General features: G+C 45.6%; 42 non-coding genes across 42 annotated transcripts; all 42 read right to left on the bottom strand.

Annotated features, from left to right (window-relative positions):
* Positions 1–72: 72 nt before the first annotated feature.
* On the bottom strand, positions 73–146 carry trnat-agu. Its single transcript has one exon. It is a non-coding gene; the product is annotated as a tRNA-Thr (tRNA).
* Positions 147–403: 257 nt separating this feature from the next.
* Positions 404–477, bottom strand: trnat-ugu. The gene has a single exon. It is a non-coding gene; the product is annotated as a tRNA-Thr (tRNA).
* A 411-nt stretch (positions 478–888) lies between these two features.
* trnat-agu lies at positions 889–962 on the bottom strand. Its single transcript has one exon. It is a non-coding gene; the product is annotated as a tRNA-Thr (tRNA).
* Positions 963–1,861: 899 nt separating this feature from the next.
* trnat-agu lies at positions 1,862–1,935 on the bottom strand. The gene has a single exon. It is a non-coding gene; the product is annotated as a tRNA-Thr (tRNA).
* A 257-nt stretch (positions 1,936–2,192) lies between these two features.
* Positions 2,193–2,266, bottom strand: trnat-ugu. Its single transcript has one exon. It is a non-coding gene; the product is annotated as a tRNA-Thr (tRNA).
* A 411-nt stretch (positions 2,267–2,677) lies between these two features.
* On the bottom strand, positions 2,678–2,751 carry trnat-agu. Its single transcript has one exon. It is a non-coding gene; the product is annotated as a tRNA-Thr (tRNA).
* A 257-nt stretch (positions 2,752–3,008) lies between these two features.
* On the bottom strand, positions 3,009–3,082 carry trnat-ugu. Its single transcript has one exon. It is a non-coding gene; the product is annotated as a tRNA-Thr (tRNA).
* Positions 3,083–3,493: 411 nt separating this feature from the next.
* On the bottom strand, positions 3,494–3,567 carry trnat-agu. The gene has a single exon. It is a non-coding gene; the product is annotated as a tRNA-Thr (tRNA).
* Positions 3,568–3,978: 411 nt separating this feature from the next.
* Positions 3,979–4,052, bottom strand: trnat-agu. Its single transcript has one exon. It is a non-coding gene; the product is annotated as a tRNA-Thr (tRNA).
* Positions 4,053–4,309: 257 nt separating this feature from the next.
* trnat-ugu lies at positions 4,310–4,383 on the bottom strand. Its single transcript has one exon. It is a non-coding gene; the product is annotated as a tRNA-Thr (tRNA).
* A 411-nt stretch (positions 4,384–4,794) lies between these two features.
* trnat-agu lies at positions 4,795–4,868 on the bottom strand. The gene has a single exon. It is a non-coding gene; the product is annotated as a tRNA-Thr (tRNA).
* A 257-nt stretch (positions 4,869–5,125) lies between these two features.
* Positions 5,126–5,199, bottom strand: trnat-ugu. The gene has a single exon. It is a non-coding gene; the product is annotated as a tRNA-Thr (tRNA).
* A 412-nt stretch (positions 5,200–5,611) lies between these two features.
* On the bottom strand, positions 5,612–5,685 carry trnat-agu. Its single transcript has one exon. It is a non-coding gene; the product is annotated as a tRNA-Thr (tRNA).
* Positions 5,686–5,942: 257 nt separating this feature from the next.
* Positions 5,943–6,016, bottom strand: trnat-ugu. The gene has a single exon. It is a non-coding gene; the product is annotated as a tRNA-Thr (tRNA).
* A 411-nt stretch (positions 6,017–6,427) lies between these two features.
* On the bottom strand, positions 6,428–6,501 carry trnat-agu. The gene has a single exon. It is a non-coding gene; the product is annotated as a tRNA-Thr (tRNA).
* Positions 6,502–6,758: 257 nt separating this feature from the next.
* On the bottom strand, positions 6,759–6,832 carry trnat-ugu. The gene has a single exon. It is a non-coding gene; the product is annotated as a tRNA-Thr (tRNA).
* A 411-nt stretch (positions 6,833–7,243) lies between these two features.
* Positions 7,244–7,317, bottom strand: trnat-agu. The gene has a single exon. It is a non-coding gene; the product is annotated as a tRNA-Thr (tRNA).
* Positions 7,318–7,574: 257 nt separating this feature from the next.
* trnat-ugu lies at positions 7,575–7,648 on the bottom strand. The gene has a single exon. It is a non-coding gene; the product is annotated as a tRNA-Thr (tRNA).
* Positions 7,649–8,061: 413 nt separating this feature from the next.
* Positions 8,062–8,135, bottom strand: trnat-agu. Its single transcript has one exon. It is a non-coding gene; the product is annotated as a tRNA-Thr (tRNA).
* A 257-nt stretch (positions 8,136–8,392) lies between these two features.
* Positions 8,393–8,466, bottom strand: trnat-ugu. The gene has a single exon. It is a non-coding gene; the product is annotated as a tRNA-Thr (tRNA).
* Positions 8,467–8,877: 411 nt separating this feature from the next.
* On the bottom strand, positions 8,878–8,951 carry trnat-agu. Its single transcript has one exon. It is a non-coding gene; the product is annotated as a tRNA-Thr (tRNA).
* A 411-nt stretch (positions 8,952–9,362) lies between these two features.
* On the bottom strand, positions 9,363–9,436 carry trnat-agu. Its single transcript has one exon. It is a non-coding gene; the product is annotated as a tRNA-Thr (tRNA).
* Positions 9,437–9,693: 257 nt separating this feature from the next.
* trnat-ugu lies at positions 9,694–9,767 on the bottom strand. The gene has a single exon. It is a non-coding gene; the product is annotated as a tRNA-Thr (tRNA).
* Positions 9,768–10,179: 412 nt separating this feature from the next.
* On the bottom strand, positions 10,180–10,253 carry trnat-agu. The gene has a single exon. It is a non-coding gene; the product is annotated as a tRNA-Thr (tRNA).
* A 257-nt stretch (positions 10,254–10,510) lies between these two features.
* On the bottom strand, positions 10,511–10,584 carry trnat-ugu. Its single transcript has one exon. It is a non-coding gene; the product is annotated as a tRNA-Thr (tRNA).
* Positions 10,585–10,996: 412 nt separating this feature from the next.
* trnat-agu lies at positions 10,997–11,070 on the bottom strand. Its single transcript has one exon. It is a non-coding gene; the product is annotated as a tRNA-Thr (tRNA).
* A 257-nt stretch (positions 11,071–11,327) lies between these two features.
* trnat-ugu lies at positions 11,328–11,401 on the bottom strand. The gene has a single exon. It is a non-coding gene; the product is annotated as a tRNA-Thr (tRNA).
* A 411-nt stretch (positions 11,402–11,812) lies between these two features.
* trnat-agu lies at positions 11,813–11,886 on the bottom strand. The gene has a single exon. It is a non-coding gene; the product is annotated as a tRNA-Thr (tRNA).
* Positions 11,887–12,143: 257 nt separating this feature from the next.
* trnat-ugu lies at positions 12,144–12,217 on the bottom strand. Its single transcript has one exon. It is a non-coding gene; the product is annotated as a tRNA-Thr (tRNA).
* A 412-nt stretch (positions 12,218–12,629) lies between these two features.
* Positions 12,630–12,703, bottom strand: trnat-agu. Its single transcript has one exon. It is a non-coding gene; the product is annotated as a tRNA-Thr (tRNA).
* A 257-nt stretch (positions 12,704–12,960) lies between these two features.
* trnat-ugu lies at positions 12,961–13,034 on the bottom strand. Its single transcript has one exon. It is a non-coding gene; the product is annotated as a tRNA-Thr (tRNA).
* Positions 13,035–13,440: 406 nt separating this feature from the next.
* On the bottom strand, positions 13,441–13,514 carry trnat-agu. The gene has a single exon. It is a non-coding gene; the product is annotated as a tRNA-Thr (tRNA).
* A 257-nt stretch (positions 13,515–13,771) lies between these two features.
* On the bottom strand, positions 13,772–13,845 carry trnat-ugu. Its single transcript has one exon. It is a non-coding gene; the product is annotated as a tRNA-Thr (tRNA).
* Positions 13,846–14,256: 411 nt separating this feature from the next.
* Positions 14,257–14,330, bottom strand: trnat-agu. Its single transcript has one exon. It is a non-coding gene; the product is annotated as a tRNA-Thr (tRNA).
* Positions 14,331–14,588: 258 nt separating this feature from the next.
* Positions 14,589–14,662, bottom strand: trnat-ugu. The gene has a single exon. It is a non-coding gene; the product is annotated as a tRNA-Thr (tRNA).
* Positions 14,663–15,074: 412 nt separating this feature from the next.
* Positions 15,075–15,148, bottom strand: trnat-agu. Its single transcript has one exon. It is a non-coding gene; the product is annotated as a tRNA-Thr (tRNA).
* Positions 15,149–15,405: 257 nt separating this feature from the next.
* trnat-ugu lies at positions 15,406–15,479 on the bottom strand. The gene has a single exon. It is a non-coding gene; the product is annotated as a tRNA-Thr (tRNA).
* A 411-nt stretch (positions 15,480–15,890) lies between these two features.
* On the bottom strand, positions 15,891–15,964 carry trnat-agu. The gene has a single exon. It is a non-coding gene; the product is annotated as a tRNA-Thr (tRNA).
* Positions 15,965–16,375: 411 nt separating this feature from the next.
* trnat-agu lies at positions 16,376–16,449 on the bottom strand. The gene has a single exon. It is a non-coding gene; the product is annotated as a tRNA-Thr (tRNA).
* Positions 16,450–16,706: 257 nt separating this feature from the next.
* trnat-ugu lies at positions 16,707–16,780 on the bottom strand. Its single transcript has one exon. It is a non-coding gene; the product is annotated as a tRNA-Thr (tRNA).
* A 411-nt stretch (positions 16,781–17,191) lies between these two features.
* trnat-agu lies at positions 17,192–17,265 on the bottom strand. The gene has a single exon. It is a non-coding gene; the product is annotated as a tRNA-Thr (tRNA).
* Positions 17,266–17,522: 257 nt separating this feature from the next.
* trnat-ugu lies at positions 17,523–17,596 on the bottom strand. The gene has a single exon. It is a non-coding gene; the product is annotated as a tRNA-Thr (tRNA).
* Positions 17,597–17,665: the final 69 nt, after the last annotated feature.

The following is a 17,665-nucleotide window of genomic DNA, read 5'->3' on the forward strand; positions in this document are numbered from 1 at the left end:
AGAGAGCATTGAAGCACTTGTACCTCTTTTAAAGGGTGCAGCTGAGAATCAAACACATTTACATAACTTAAAAGGCACTGCTGAGAGTCGAACTCAGGATCTCCTGTTTACTAGACAGGCGCTCTAACCAACTAAGCCACAGCGCCCATTCAGGGCATTTTCGGAAGGCAGGGCTCAAAACAGATTCTAACAAATGGACTTCCTTTAAAAGGTCGGGCAAATATATCCATGGTTCTCAGGCATACAAGACCATTTTTTTACCAAACGAAGCCACTGAGCCCCACCAGGCCATCACGGAATGGCAGCGCTTGCACTGGCCATAATTTTACGGTAGGGATCAATAGCCACAGAAATATTACACAAGCCAAAACAACACCATCCAAAGACTTGTATCACCATTGAAAGGCACTGCTGAGATTCGAACTCAGGATCTCCTGTTTACAAGACAGGCGCTTTAACCAACTAAGCCACAGCGCCAACCGTGGACTAGATTGTAAGGCAGGGCTCGAAACAGATGCTAACAAATGGACCTCTTTTAAATGGCGAGGAAATTACATTCAGGATCTCTGGCATACAAGACAGGCACGTTACCCAACGAAGCCACAGCGCCCCACCAGGCCATCACGGAATGACAGCGCATGACCTGTCGATAGTTTCATGGCAGGGATCAATAGCCACAGATATATTATACAAGCCATAACAACACCATCCAAAGACTTCTACCTCTTTTGAAAGACACAGCTGAGATACAGCACCCATTTTGCAAGCATTGTATTGCAACGGTCAAAATCCACTGGTTATTTGTCGCTACCCAACAGAGAGCATTGAAGCACTTGTACCTCTTTTAAAGGGTGCAGCTGAGAATCAAACACATTTACATAACTTAAAAGGCACTGCTGAGAGTCGAACTCAGGATCTCCTGTTTACTAGACAGGCGCTCTAACCAACTAAGCCACAGCGCCCATTCAGGTCATTTTCGGAAGGCAGGGCTCAAAACAGATTCTAACAAATGGACTTCCTTTAAAAGGTCGGGCAAATATATCCATGGTTCTCAGGCATACAAGACCATTTTTTTACCCAACGAAGCCACAGCGCCCCACCAGGCCATCACGGAATGACAGCGCATGACCTGTCAATAGTTTCATGGCAGGGATCAATAGCCACAGATATATTATACACGCCATAACAACACCATCCAAAGACTTCTACCTCTTTTGAAAGACACAGCTGAGATACAGCACCCATTTTGCAAGCATTGTATTGCAACGGTCAAAATACACTGGTTATGTGTCGCTACCCAACAGAGAGCATTGAAGCACTTGTACCTCTTTTAAAGGGTGCAGCTGAGAATCAAACACATTTACATAACTTAAAAGGCACTGCTGAGAGTCGAACTCAGGATCTCCTGTTTACTAGACAGGCGCTCTTACCAACGAATCCACAGCGCCCATTCAGGGCATTTTCGGAAGGCAGGGCTCAAAACAGATTCTAACAAATGGACTTCCTTTAAAAGGTCGGGCAAATATATCCATGGTTCTCAGGCATACAAGACAGGCACGTTACCCAACGAAGCCACAGCGCCCCACCAGGCCATCACGGAATGACAGCGCATGACCTGTCGATAGTTTCATGGCAGGGATCAATAGCCACAGATATATTATACAAGCCATAACAACACCATCCAAAGACTTCTACCTCTTTTGAAAGACACAGCTGAGATACAGCACCCATTTTGCAAGCATTGTATTGCAACAGGTCAAAATCCACTGGTTATGTGTCGCTACCCAACAGAGAGCATTGAAGCACTTGTACCTCTTTTAAAGGGTGCAGCTGAGAATCAAACACATTTACATAACTTAAAAGGCACTGCTGAGAGTCGAACTCAGGATCTCCTGTTTACTAGACAGGCGCTCTAACCAACTAAGCCACAGCGCCCATTCAGGGCATTTTCGGAAGGCAGGGCTCAAAACAGATTCTAACAAATGGACTTCCTTTAAAAGGTCGAGCAAATATATCCATGGTTCTCAGGCATACAAGACCATTTTTTTACCAAACGAAGCCACTGAGCCCCACCAGGCCATCACGGAATGGCAGCGCTTGCACTGGCCATAATTTTACGGTAGGGATCAATAGCCACAGAAATATTACACAAGCCAAAACAACACCATCCAAAGACTTGTATCACCATTGAAAGGCACTGCTGAGATTCGAACTCAGGATCTCCTGTTTACAAGACAGGCGCTTTAACCAACTAAGCCACAGCGCCAACCGTGGACTAGATTGTAAGGCAGGGCTCGAAACAGATGCTAACAAATGGACCTCTTTTAAATGGCGAGGAAATTACATTCAGGATCTCTGGCATACAAGACAGGCACGTTACCCAACGAAGCCACAGCGCCCCACCAGGCCATCACGGAATGACAGCGCATGACCTGTCGATAGTTTCATGGCAGGGATCAATAGCCACAGATATATTATACAAGCCATAACAACACCATCCAAAGACTTCTACCTCTTTTGAAAGACACAGCTGAGATACAGCACCCATTTTGCAAGCATTGTATTGCAACGGTCAAAATCCACTGGTTATTTGTCGCTACCCAACAGAGAGCATTGAAGCACTTGTACCTCTTTTAAAGGGTGCAGCTGAGAATCAAACACATTTACATAACTTAAAAGGCACTGCTGAGAGTCGAACTCAGGATCTCCTGTTTACTAGACAGGCGCTCTAACCAACTAAGCCACAGCGCCCATTCAGGTCTTTTTCGGAAGGCAGGGCTCAAAACAGATTCTAACAAATGGACTTCCTTTAAAAGGTCGGGCAAATATATCCATGGTTCTCAGGCATACAAGACCATTTTTTTACCAAACGAAGCCACTGAGCCCCACCAGGCCATCACGGAATGGCAGCGCTTGCACTGGCCATAATTTTACGGTAGGGATCAATAGCCACAGAAATATTACACAAGCCAAAACAACACCATCCAAAGACTTGTATCACCATTGAAAGGCACTGCTGAGATTCGAACTCAGGATCTCCTGTTTACAAGACAGGCGCTTTAACCAACTAAGCCACAGCGCCAACCGTGGACTAGATTGTAAGGCAGGGCTCGAAACAGATGCTAACAAATGGACCTCTTTTAAATGGCGAGGAAATTACATTCAGGATCTCTGGCATACAAGACAGGCACGTTACCCAACGAAGCCACAGCGCCCCACCAGGCCATCACGGAATGACAGCGCATGACCTGTCGATAGTTTCATGGCAGGGATCAATAGCCACAGATATATTATACAAGCCATAACAACACCATCCAAAGACTTCTACCTCTTTTGAAAGACACAGCTGAGATACAGCACCCATTTTGCAAGCATTGTATTGCAACGGTCAAAATCCACTGGTTATTTGTCGCTACCCAACAGAGAGCATTGAAGCACTTGTACCTCTTTTAAAGGGTGCAGCTGAGAATCCAACACATTTACATAACTTAAAAGGCACTGCTGAGAGTCGAACTCAGGATCTCCTGTTTACTAGACAGGCGCTTTAACCAACTAAGCCACAGCGCCAACCGTGGACTAGATTGTAAGGCAGGGCTCGAAACAGATGCTAACAAATGGACCTCTTTTAAATGGCGAGGAAATTACATTCAGGATCTCTGGCATACAAGACAGGCACGTTACCCAACGAAGCCACAGCGCCCCACCAGGCCATCACGGAATGACAGCGCATGACCTGTCGATAGTTTCATGGCAGGGATCAATAGCCACAGATATATTATACAAGCCATAACAACACCATCCAAAGACTTCTACCTCTTTTGAAAGACACAGCTGAGATACAGCACCCATTTTGCAAGCATTGTATTGCAACGGTCAAAATCCACTGGTTATTTGTCGCTACCCAACAGAGAGCATTGAAGCACTTGTACCTCTTTTAAAGGGTGCAGCTGAGAATCCAACACATTTACATAACTTAAAAGGCACTGCTGAGAGTCGAACTCAGGATCTCCTGTTTACTAGACAGGCGCTCTAACCAACTAAGCCACAGCGCCCATTCAGGGCATTTTCGGAAGGCAGGGCTCAAAACAGATTCTAACAAATGGACTTCCTTTAAAAGGTCGGGCAAATATATCCATGGTTCTCAGGCATACAAGACCATTTTTTTACCAAACGAAGCCACTGAGCCCCACCAGGCCATCACGGAATGGCAGCGCTTGCACTGGCCATAATTTTACGGTAGGGATCAATAGCCACAGATATATTACACAAGCCAAAACAACACCATCCAAAGACTTGTATCACCATTGAAAGGCACTGCTGAGATTCGAACTCAGGATCTCCTGTTTACAAGACAGGCGCTTTAACCAACTAAGCCACAGCGCCAACCGTGGACTAGATTGTAAGGCAGGGCTCGAAACAGATGCTAACAAATGGACCTCTTTTAAATGGCGAGGAAATTACATTCAGGATCTCTGGCATACAAAACAGGCACGTTACCCAACGAAGCCACAGCGCCCCACCAGGCCATCACGGAATGACAGCGCATGACCTGTCGATAGTTTCATGGCAGGGATCAATAGCCACAGATATATTTTAAAAGCCATAACAACACCATCCAAAGACTTCTACCTCTTTTGAAAGACACAGCTGAGATACAGCACCCATTTTGCAAGCATTGTATTGCAACGGTCAAAATCCACTGGTTATTTGTCGCTACCCAACAGAGAGCATTGAAGCACTTGTACCTCTTTTAAAGGGTGCAGCTGAGAATCAAACACATTTACATAACTTAAAAGGCACTGCTGAGAGTCGAACTCAGGATCTCCTGTTTACTAGACAGGCGCTCTAACCAACTAAGCCACAGCGCCCATTCAGGGCATTTTCGGAAGGCAGGGCTCAAAACAGATTCTAACAAATGGACTTCCTTTAAAAGGTCGGGCAAATATATCCATGGTTCTCAGGCATACAAGACCATTTTTTTACCAAACAAAGCCACTGAGCCCCACCAGGCCATCACGGAATGGCAGCGCTTGCACTGGCCATAATTTTACGGTAGGGATCAATAGCCACAGATATATTACACAAGCCAAAACAACACCATCCAAAGACTTGTATCACCATTGAAAGGCACTGCTGAGATTCGAACTAAGGATCTTCTGTTTACAAGACAGGCGCTTTAACCAACTAAGCCACAGCGCCAACCGTGGACTAGATTGTAAGGCAGGGCTCGAAACAGATGCTAACAAATGGACCTCTTTTAAATGGCGAGGAAATTACATTCAGGATCTCTGGCATACAAGACAGGCACGTTACCCAACGAAGCCACAGCGCCCCACCAGGCCATCACGGAATGACAGCGCATGACCTGTCGATAGTTTCATGGCAGGGATCAATAGCCACAGATATATTATACAAGCCATAACAACACCATCCAAAGACTTCTACCTCTTTTGAAAGACACAGCTGAGATACAGCACCCATTTTGCAAGCATTGTATTGCAACGGTCAAAATCCACTGGTTATTTGTCGCTACCCAACAGAGAGCATTGAAGCACTTGTACCTCTTTTAAAGGGTGGCAGCTGAGAATCAAACACATTTACATAACTTAAAAGGCACTGCTGAGAGTCGAACTCAGGATCTCCTGTTTACTAGACAGGCGCTCTAACCAACTAAGCCACAGCGCCCTTTCGATCATTTTCGGAAGGCAGGGCTCAAAACAGATTCTAACAAATGGACTTCCTTTAAAAGGTCATGGCAAATATATCCATGGTTCTCAGGCATACAAGACCATTTTTTTACCAAACGAAGCCACTGAGCCCCACCAGGCCATCACGGAATGGCAGCGCTTGCACTGGCCATAATTTTACGGTAGGGATCAATAGCCACAGATATATTACACAAGCCAAAACAACACCATCCAAAGACTTGTATCACCATTGAAAGGCACTGCTGAGATTCGAACTCAGGATCTCCTGTTTACAAGACAGGCGCTTTAACCAACTATGCCACAGCGCCAACCATGGACAAGAGGGTAAGGCAGGGCTCGAAACAGATGCTAACAAATGGACCTCTTTTAAATGGCGAGGAAATTACATTCAGGATCTCTGGCATACAAGACAGGCACGTTACCCAACGAAGCCACAGCGCCCCACCAGGCCATCACGGAATGGCAGCGCATGACCTGTCGATAGTTTCATGGCAGGGACCAATATCCACAGATATATTATACAAGCCATAACAACACCATCTAAAGACTTCTACCGCTTTTGAAAGACACAGCTGAGATACAGCACGCATTTTGCAAGCATTGTATTGCAACAGTCAAAATCCACTGGTTATTCGACGCTACGCAACCGAGAGCATTGAAGCACTTGTACCTCTTTTAAAGGGTGCAGCTGAGAATCAAACACATTTACATAACTTAAAAGGCACTGCTGAGAGTCGAACTCAGGATCTCCTGTTTACTAGACAGGCGCTCTAACCAACTAAGCCACAGCGCCCATTCAGGTCTTTTTCGGAAGGCAGGGCTCAAAACAGATTCTAACAAATGGACTTCCTTTAAAAGGTCGGGCAAATATATCCATGGTTCTCAGGCATACAAGACCATTTTTTTACCAAACGAAGCCACTGAGCCCCACCAGGCCATCACGGAATGGCAGCGCTTGCACTGGCCATAATTTTACGGTAGGGATCAATAGCCACAGAAATATTACACAAGCCAAAACAACACCATCCAAAGACTTGTATCACCATTGAAAGGCACTGCTGAGATTCGAACTCAGGATCTCCTGTTTACAAGACAGGCGCTTTAACCAACTAAGCCACAGCGCCAACCGTGGACTAGATTGTAAGGCAGGGCTCGAAACAGATGCTAACAAATGGACCTCTTTTAAATGGCGAGGAAATTACATTCAGGATCTCTGGCATACAAAACAGGCACGTTACCCAACGAAGCCACAGCGCCCCACCAGGCCATCACGGAATGACAGCGCATGACCTGTCGATAGTTTCATGGCAGGGATCAATAGCCACAGATATATTATACAAGCCATAACAACACCATCCAAAGACTTCTACCTCTTTTGAAAGACACAGCTGAGATACAGCACCCATTTTGCAAGCATTGTATTGCAACGGTCAAAATCCACTGGTTATTTGTCGCTACCCAACAGAGAGCATTGAAGCACTTGTACCTCTTTTAAAGGGTGCAGCTGAGAATCCAACACATTTACATAACTTAAAAGGCACTGCTGAGAGTCGAACTCAGGATCTCCTGTTTACTAGACAGGCGCTCTAACCAACTAAGCCACAGCGCCCATTCAGGTCATGTTCGGAAGGCAGGGCTCAAAACAGATTCTAACAAATGGACTTCCTTTAAAAGGTCAGGCAAATATATCCATGGTTCTCAGGCATACAAGACCATTTTTTTACCAAACGAAGCCACTGAGCCCCACCAGGCCATCACGGAATGGCAGCGCTTGCACTGGCCATAATTTTACGGTAGGGATCAATAGCCACAGATATATTACACAAGCCAAAACAACACCATCCAAAGACTTGTATCACCATTGAAAGGCACTGCTGAGATTCGAACTCAGGATCTCCTGTTTACAAGACAGGCGCTTTAACCAACTAAGCCACAGCGCCAACCAGTGGACTAAGATTGTAAGGCAGGGCTTGAAACAGATGCTAACAAATGGACCTCTTTTAAATGGCGAGGAAATTACATTCAGGATCTCTGGCATACAAGACAGGCACGTTACCCAACGAAGCCACAGCGCCCCACCAGGCCATCACGGAATGACAGCGCATGACCTGTCGATAGTTTCATGGCAGGGATCAATAGCCACAGATATATTATACAAGCCATAACAACACCATCCAAAGACTTCTACCTCTTTTGAAAGACACAGCTGAGATACAGCACCCATTTTGCAAGCATTGTATTGCAACGGTCAAAATCCACTGGTTATTTGTCGCTACCCAACAGAGAGCATTGAAGCACTTGTACCTCTTTTAAAGGGTGCAGCTGAGAATCCAACACATTTACATAACTTAAAAGGCACTGCTGAGAGTCGAACTCAGGATCTCCTGTTTACTAGACAGGCGCTCTAACCAACTAAGCCACAGCGCCCATTCAGGGCATTTTCGGAAGGCAGGGCTCAAAACAGATTCTAACAAATGGACTTCCTTTAAAAGGTCGGGCAAATATATCCATGGTTCTCAGGCATACAAGACCATTTTTTTACCAAACAAAGCCACTGAGCCCCACCAGGCCATCACGGAATGGCAGCGCTTGCACTGGCCATAATTTTACGGTAGGGATCAATAGCCACAGAAATATTACACAAGCCAAAACAACACCATCCAAAGACTTGTATCACCATTGAAAGGCACTGCTGAGATTCGAACTCAGGATCTCCTGTTTACAAGACAGGCGCTTTAACCAACTAAGCCACAGCGCCAACCGTGGACTAGATTGTAAGGCAGGGCTCGAAACAGATGCTAACAAATGGACCTCTTTTAAATGGCGAGGAAATTACATTCAGGATCTCTGGCATACAAAACAGGCACGTTACCCAACGAAGCCACAGCGCCCCACCAGGCCATCACGGAATGACAGCGCATGACCTGTCGATAGTTTCATGGCAGGGATCAATAGCCACAGATATATTATACAAGCCATAACAACACCATCCAAAGACTTCTACCTCTTTTGAAAGACACAGCTGAGATACAGCACCCATTTTGCAAGCATTGTATTGCAACGGTCAAAATCCACTGGTTATTTGTCGCTACCCAACAGAGAGCATTGAAGCACTTGTACCTCTTTTAAAGGGTGCAGCTGAGAATCAAACACATTTACATAACTTAAAAGGCACTGCTGAGAGTCGAACTCAGGATCTCCTGTTTACTAGACAGGCGCTTTAACCAACTAAGCCACAGCGCCAACCGTGGACTAGATTGTAAGGCAGGGCTCGAAACAGATGCTAACAAATGGACCTCTTTTAAATGGCGAGGAAATTACATTCAGGATCTCTGGCATACAAAACAGGCACGTTACCCAACGAAGCCACAGCGCCCCACCAGGCCATCACGGAATGACAGCGCATGACCTGTCGATAGTTTCATGGCAGGGATCAATAGCCACAGATATATTATAAAAGCCATAACAACACCATCCAAAGACTTCTACCTCTTTTGAAAGACACAGCTGAGATACAGCACCCATTTTGCAAGCATTGTATTGCAACGGTCAAAATCCACTGGTTATTTGTCGCTACCCAACAGAGAGCATTGAAGCACTTGTACCTCTTTTAAAGGGTGCAGCTGAGAATCCAACACATTTACATAACTTAAAAGGCACTGCTGAGAGTCGAACTCAGGATCTCCTGTTTACTAGACAGGCGCTCTAACCAACTAAGCCACAGCGCCCATTCAGGGCATTTTCGGAAGGCAGGGCTCAAAACAGATTCTAACAAATGGACTTCCTTTAAAAGGTCGGGCAAATATATCCATGGTTCTCAGGCATACAAGACCATTTTTTTACCAAACGAAGCCACTGAGCCCCACCAGGCCATCACGGAATGGCAGCGCTTGCACTGGCCATAATTTTACGGTAGGGATCAATAGCCACAGAAATATTACACAAGCCAAAACAACACCATCCAAAGACTTGTATCACCATTGAAAGGCACTGCTGAGATTCGAACTCAGGATCTCCTGTTTACAAGACAGGCGCTTTAACCAACTAAGCCACAGCGCCAACCAGTGGACTAGATTGTAAGGCAGGGCTCGAAACAGATGCTAACAAATGGACCTCTTTTAAATGGCGAGGAAATTACATTCAGGATCTCTGGCATACAAAACAGGCACGTTACCCAACGAAGCCACAGCGCCCCACCAGGCCATCACGGAATGACAGCGCATGACCTGTCGATAGTTTCATGGCAGGGATCAATAGCCACAGATATATTATACAAGCCATAACAACACCATCCAAAGACTTCTACCTCTTTTGAAAGACACAGCTGAGATACAGCACCCATTTTGCAAGCATTGTATTGCAACGGTCAAAATCCACTGGTTATTTGTCGCTACCCAACAGAGAGCATTGAAGCACTTGTACCTCTTTTAAAGGGTGCAGCTGAGAATCCAACACATTTACATAACTTAAAAGGCACTGCTGAGAGTCGAACTCAGGATCTCCTGTTTACTAGACAGGCGCTCTAACCAACTAAGCCACAGCGCCCATTCAGGGCATTTTCGGAAGGCAGGGCTCAAAACAGATTCTAACAAATGGACTTCCTTTAAAAGGTCGGGCAAATATATCCATGGTTCTCAGGCATACAAGACCATTTTTTTACCAAACGAAGCCACTGAGCCCCACCAGGCCATCACGGAATGGCAGCGCTTGCACTGGCCATAATTTTACGGTAGGGATCAATAGCCACAGAAATATTACACAAGCCAAAACAACACCATCCAAAGACTTGTATCACCATTGAAAGGCACTGCTGAGATTCGAACTCAGGATCTCCTGTTTACAAGACAGGCGCTTTAACCAACTAAGCCACAGCGCCAACCGTGGACTAGATTGTAAGGCAGGGCTCGAAACAGATGCTAACAAATGGACCTCTTTTAAATGGCGAGGAAATTACATTCAGGATCTCTGGCATACAAAACAGGCACGTTACCCAACGAAGCCACAGCGCCCCACCAGGCCATCACGGAATGACAGCGCATGACCTGTCGATAGTTTCATGGCAGGGATCAATAGCCACAGATATATTATACAAGCCATAACAACACCATCCAAAGACTTCTACCTCTTTTGAAAGACACAGCTGAGATACAGCACCCATTTTGCAAGCATTGTATTGCAACGGTCAAAATCCACTGGTTATTTGTCGCTACCCAACAGAGAGCATTGAAGCACTTGTACCTCTTTTAAAGGGTGGCAGCTGAGAATCAAACACATTTACATAACTTAAAAGGCACTGCTGAGAGTCGAACTCAGGATCTCCTGTTTACTAGACAGGCGCTCTAACCAACTAAGCCACAGCGCCCATTCAGGTCTTTTTCGGAAGGCAGGGCTCAAAACAGATTCTAACAAATGGACTTCCTTTAAAAGGTCGGGCAAATATATCCATGGTTCTCAGGCATACAAGACCATTTTTTTACCAAACGAAGCCACTGAGCCCCACCAGGCCATCACGGAATGGCAGCGCTTGCACTGGCCATAATTTTACGGTAGGGATCAATAGCCACAGAAATATTACACAAGCCAAAACAACACCATCCAAAGACTTGTATCACCATTGAAAGGCACTGCTGAGATTCGAACTCAGGATCTCCTGTTTACAAGACAGGCGCTTTAACCAACTAAGCCACAGCGCCAACCGTGGACTAGATTGTAAGGCAGGGCTCGAAACAGATGCTAACAAATGGACCTCTTTTAAATGGCGAGGAAATTACATTCAGGATCTCTGGCATACAAAACAGGCACGTTACCCAACGAAGCCACAGCGCCCCACCAGGCCATCACGGAATGACAGCGCATGACCTGTCGATAGTTTCATGGCAGGGATCAATAGCCACAGATATATTATACAAGCCATAACAACACCATCCAAAGACTTCTACCTCTTTTGAAAGACACAGCTGAGATACAGCACCCATTTTGCAAGCATTGTATTGCAACGGTCAAAATCCACTGGTTATTTGTCGCTACCCAACAGAGAGCATTGAAGCACTTGTACCTCTTTTAAAGGGTGCAGCTGAGAATCAAACACATTTACATAACTTAAAAGGCACTGCTGAGAGTCGAACTCAGGATCTCCTGTTTACTAGACAGGCGCTCTAACCAACTAAGCCACAGCGCCCATTCAGGTCTTTTTCGGAAGGCAGGGCTCAAAACAGATTCTAACAAATGGACTTCCTTTAAAAGGTCGGGCAAATATATCCATGGTTCTCAGGCATACAAGACCATTTTTTTACCAAACGAAGCCACTGAGCCCCACCAGGCCATCACGGAATGGCAGCGCTTGCACTGGCCATAATTTTACGGTAGGGATCAATAGCCACAGATATATTACACAAGCCAAAACAACACCATCCAAAGACTTGTATCACCATTGAAAGGCACTGCTGAGATTCGAACTCAGGATCTCCTGTTTACAAGACAGGCGCTTTAACCAACTAAGCCACAGCGCCAACCGTGGACTAGATTGTAAGGCAGGGCTCGAAACAGATGCTAACAAATGGACCTCTTTTAAATGGCGAGGAAATTACATTCAGGATCTCTGGCATACAAAACAGGCACGTTACCCAACGAAGCCACAGCGCCCCACCAGGCCATCACGGAATGACAGCGCATGACCTGTCGATAGTTTCATGGCAGGGATCAATAGCCACAGATATATTATACAAGCCATAACAACACCATCCAAAGACTTCTACCTCTTTTGAAAGACACAGCTGAGATACAGCACCCATTTTGCAAGCATTGTATTGCAACAGGTCAAAATCCACTGGTTATTTGTCGCTACCCAACAGAGAGCATTGAAGCACTTGTACCTCTTTTAAAGGGTGCAGCTGAGAATCAAACACATTTACATAACTTAAAAGGCACTGCTGAGAGTCGAACTCAGGATCTCCTGTTTACTAGACAGGCGCTCTAACCAACTAAGCCACAGCGCCCATTCAGGTCTTTTTCGGAAGGCAGGGCTCAAAACAGATTCTAACAAATGGACTTCCTTTAAAAGGTCGGGCAAATATATCCATGGTTCTCAGGCATACAAGACCATTTTTTTACCAAACGAAGCCACTGAGCCCCACCAGGCCATCACGGAATGGCAGCGCTTGCACTGGCCATAATTTTACGGTAGGGATCAATAGCCACAGAAATATTACACAAGCCAAAACAACACCATCCAAAGACTTGTATCACCATTGAAAGGCACTGCTGAGATTCGAACTCAGGATCTCCTGTTTACAAGACAGGCGCTTTAACCAACTAAGCCACAGCGCCAACCGTGGACTAGATTGTAAGGCAGGGCTCGAAACAGATGCTAACAAATGGACCTCTTTTAAATGGCGAGGAAATTACATTCAGGATCTCTGGCATACAAAACAGGCACGTTACCCAACGAAGCCACAGCGCCCCACCAGGCCATCACGGAATGACAGCGCATGACCTGTCGATAGTTTCATGGCAGGGATCAATAGCCACAGATATATTATACAAGCCATAACAACACCATCCAAAGACTTCTACCTCTTTTGAAAGACACAGCTGAGATACAGCACCCATTTTGCAAGCATTGTATTGCAACGGTCAAAATCCACTGGTTATTTGTCGCTACCCAACAGATTGAAGCACTTGTACCTCTTTTAAAGGGTGCAGCTGAGAATCCAACACATTTACATAACTTAAAAGGCACTGCTGAGAGTCGAACTCAGGATCTCCTGTTTACTAGACAGGCGCTCTAACCAACTAAGCCACAGCGCCCATTCAGGGCATTTTCGGAAGGCAGGGCTCAAAACAGATTCTAACAAATGGACTTCCTTTAAAAGGTCGGGCAAATATATCCATGGTTCTCAGGCATACAAGACCATTTTTTTACCAAACGAAGCCACTGAGCCCCACCAGGCCATCACGGAATGGCAGCGCTTGCACTGGCCATAATTTTACGGTAGGGATCAATAGCCACAGAAATATTACACAAGCCAAAACAACACCATCCAAAGACTTGTATCACCATTGAAAGGCACTGCTGAGATTCGAACTCAGGATCTCCTGTTTACAAGACAGGCGCTTTAACCAACTAAGCCACAGCGCCAACCGTGGACTAGATTGTAAGGCAGGGCTCGAAACAGATGCTAACAAATGGACCTCTTTTAAATGGCGAGGAAATTACATTCAGGATCTCTGGCATACAAAACAGGCACGTTACCCAACGAAGCCACAGCGCCCCACCAGGCCATCACGGAATGACAGCGCATGACCTGTCGATAGTTTCATGGCAGGGATCAATAGCCACAGATATATTATACAAGCCATAACAACACCATCCAAAGACTTCTACCTCTTTTGAAAGACACAGCTGAGATACAGCACCCATTTTGCAAGCATTGTATTGCAACGGTCAAAATCCACTGGTTATTTGTCGCTACCCAACAGAGAGCATTGAAGCACTTGTACCTCTTTTAAAGGGTGCAGCTGAGAATCCAACACATTTACATAACTTAAAAGGCACTGCTGAGAGTCGAACTCAGGATCTCCTGTTTACTAGACAGGCGCTCTAACCAACTAAGCCACAGCGCCCATTCAGGGCATTTTCGGAAGGCAGGGCTCAAAACAGATTCTAACAAATGGACTTCCTTTAAAAGGTCAGGGCAAATATATCCATGGTTCTCAGGCATACAAGACCATTTTTTTACCAAACGAAGCCACTGAGCCCCACCAGGCCATCACGGAATGGCAGCGCTTGCACTGGCCATAATTTTACGGTAGGGATCAATAGCCACAGATATATTACACAAGCCAAAACAACACCATCCAAAGACTTGTATCACCATTGAAAGGCACTGCTGAGATTCGAACTCAGGATCTCCTGTTTACAAGACAGGCGCTTTAACCAACTAAGCCACAGCGCCAACCGTGGACTAGATTGTAAGGCAGGGCTCGAAACAGATGCTAACAAATGGACCTCTTTTAAATGGCGAGGAAATTACATTCAGGATCTCTGGCATACAAGACAGGCACGTTACCCAACGAAGCCACAGCGCCCCACCAGGCCATCACGGAATGACAGCGCATGACCTGTCGATAGTTTCATGGCAGGGATCAATAGCCACAGATATATTATACAAGCCATAACAACACCATCCTAGAGACTTCTACCTCTTTTGAAAGACACAGCTGAGATACAGCACCCATTTTGCAAGCATTGTATTGCAACGGTCAAAATCCACTGGTTATTTGTCGCTACCCAACAGAGAGCATTGAAGCACTTGTACCTCTTTTAAAGGGTGCAGCTGAGAATCAAACACATTTACATAACTTAAAAGGCACTGCTGAGAGTCGAACTCAGGATCTCCTGTTTACTAGACAGGCGCTCTAACCAACTAAGCCACAGCGCCCATTCAGGTCTTTTTCGGAAGGCAGGGCTCAAAACAGATTCTAACAAATGGACTTCCTTTAAAAGGTCATGCAAATATATCCATGGTTCTCAGGCATACAAGACCATTTTTTTACCAAACAAAGCCACTGAGCCCCACCAGGCCATCACGGAATGGCAGCGCTTGCACTGGCCATAATTTTACGGTAGGGATCAATAGCCACAGATATATTACACAAGCCAAAACAACACCATCCAAAGACTTGTATCACCATTGAAAGGCACTGCTGAGATTCGAACTCAGGATCTCCTGTTTACAAGACAGGCGCTTTAACCAACTAAGCCACAGCGCCAACCGTGGACTAGATTGTAAGGCAGGGCTCGAAACAGATGCTAACAAATGGACCTCTTTTAAATGGCGAGGAAATTACATTCAGGATCTCTGGCATACAAAACAGGCACGTTACCCAACGAAGCCACAGCGCCCCACCAGGCCATCACGGAATGACAGCGCATGACCTGTCGATAGTTTCATGGCAGGGATCAATAGCCACAGATATATTATACAAGCCATAACAACACCATCCAAAGACTTCTACCTCTTTTGAAAGACACAGCTGAGATACAGCACCCATTTTGCAAGCATTGTATTGCAACGGTCAAAATCCACTGGTTATTTGTCGCTACCCAACAGAGAGCATTGAAGCACTTGTACCTCTTTTAAAGGGTGCAGCTGAGAATCAAACACATTTACATAACTTAAAAGGCACTGCTGAGAGTCGAACTCAGGATCTCCTGTTTACTAGACAGGCGCTCTAACCAACTAAGCCACAGCGCCAACCATGGACAAGATTGTAAGGCAGGGCTCGAAACAGATGCTAACAAATGGACCTCTTTTAAATGGCGAGGAAATTACATTCAGGATCTCTGGCATACAAAACAGGCACGTTACCCAACGAAGCCACAGCGCCCCACCAGGCCATCACGGAATGACAGCGCATGACCTGTCGATAGTTTCATGGCAGGGATCAATAGCCACAGATATATTATACAAGCCATAACAACACCATCCAAAGACTTCTACCTCTTTTGAAAGACACAGCTGAGATACAGCACCCATTTTGCAAGCATTGTATTGCAACGGTCAAAATCCACTGGTTATTTGTCGCTACCCAACAGAGAGCATTGAAGCACTTGTACCTCTTTTAAAGGGTGCAGCTGAGAATCAAACACATTTACATAACTTAAAAGGCACTGCTGAGAGTCGAACTCAGGATCTCCTGTTTACTAGACAGGCGCTCTAACCAACTAAGCCACAGCGCCCATTCAGGGCATTTTCGGAAGGCAGGGCTCAAAACAGATTCTAACAAATGGACTTCCTTTAAAAGGTCGGGCAAATATATCCATGGTTCTCAGGCATACAAGACCATTTTTTTACCAAACAAAGCCACTGAGCCCCACCAGGCCATCACGGAATGGCAGCGCTTGCACTGGCCATAATTTTACGGTAGGGATCAATAGCCACAGATATATTACACAAGCCAAAACAACACCATCCAAAGACTTGTATCACCATTGAAAGGCACTGCTGAGATTCGAACTAAGGATCTTCTGTTTACAAGACAGGCGCTTTAACCAACTAAGCCACAGCGCCAACCGTGGACAAGATTGTAAGGCAGGGCTCGAAACAGATGCTAACAAATGGACCTCTTTTAAATGGCGAGGAAATTACATTCAGGATCTCTGGCATACAAAACAGGCACGTTACCCAACGAAGCCACAGCGCCCCACCAGGCCATCACGGAATGACAGCGCATGACCTGTCGATAGTTTCATGGCAGGGATCAATAGCCACAGATATATTATACAAGCCATAACAACACCATCCAAAGACTTCTACCTCTTTTGAAAGACACAGCTGAGATACAGCACCCATTTTGCAAGCATTGTATTGCAACGGTCAAAATCCACTGGTTATTTGTCGCTACCCAACAGAGAGCATTGAAGCACTTGTACCTCTTTTAAAGGGTGCAGCTGAGAATCCAACACATTTACATAACTTAAAAGGCACTGCTGAGAGTCGAACTCAGGATCTCCTGTTTACTAGACAGGCGCTCTAACCAACTAAGCCACAGCGCCCATTCAGGGCATTTTCGGAAGGCAGGGCTCAAAACAGATTCTAACAAATGGACTTCCTTTAAAAGGTCGGGCAAATATATCCATGGTTCTCAGGCATACAAGACCATTTTTTTACCAAACAAAGCCACTGAGCCCCACCAGGCCATCACGGAATGGCAGCGCTTGCACTGGCCATAATTTTACGGTAGGGATCAATAGCCACAGATATATTACACAAGCCAAAACAACACCATCCAAAGACTTGTATCACCATTGAAAGGCACTGCTGAGATTCGAACTCAGGATCTCCTGTTTACAAGACAGGCGCTTTAACCAACTAAGCCACAGCGCCAACCGTGGACTAGATTGTAAGGCAGGGCTCGAAACAGATGCTAACAAATGGACCTCTTTTAAATGGCAT

This window comes from Esox lucius, chromosome 21 (genome assembly GCF_011004845.1).
Source record: "Esox lucius isolate fEsoLuc1 chromosome 21, fEsoLuc1.pri, whole genome shotgun sequence".
Taxonomy (NCBI): Eukaryota; Metazoa; Chordata; class Actinopteri; order Esociformes; family Esocidae; genus Esox; species Esox lucius.